Source organism: Camelus dromedarius, chromosome 23 (genome assembly GCF_036321535.1).
Source record: "Camelus dromedarius isolate mCamDro1 chromosome 23, mCamDro1.pat, whole genome shotgun sequence".
Classification (NCBI taxonomy): domain Eukaryota; kingdom Metazoa; phylum Chordata; class Mammalia; order Artiodactyla; family Camelidae; genus Camelus; species Camelus dromedarius.
Window position 1 is genome coordinate 26776558 of NC_087458.1, and position 445 is coordinate 26777002.

Sequence of the window (445 nt, forward strand, 5' to 3'; positions counted from 1 at the left end):
AGATTCGATGACTCACACAGGCCTTTCAGGGGCACACCAATTGTATAGTGAGGTACAATCATAAGCAAGGTCAACCCACCCCATTTTCAGATTGCTCCAGCTGAACAAATCTATAAACCATCCCTCAGTCTTTTTCTCTCCGTGTTTTCAAGCAGTAGGTGGCTGTAAGGAAAATACCACCTTGTGTTTGTACAGCACTTCACAGCTTCAAAGGCACGCTCACAGCCCAGAGTTGCCCTCCACCCACACGCTCATCCCAAGTCATTCCCACCCCATTTCCACCCACAAGGCTGCTTCTCCTGATGGCCAGCCCCGTGCCAGCCGCTGCCAGAGGGAGGCCGCGTGCCCCGATCCCCCTGCCCCCACCGGGGGGCTCCATGTGGTCCATGTGCTATGGGACGCATCTCCTCATGAAGAAATGTGGGCAGAGAGCAAAGGGCAGCGT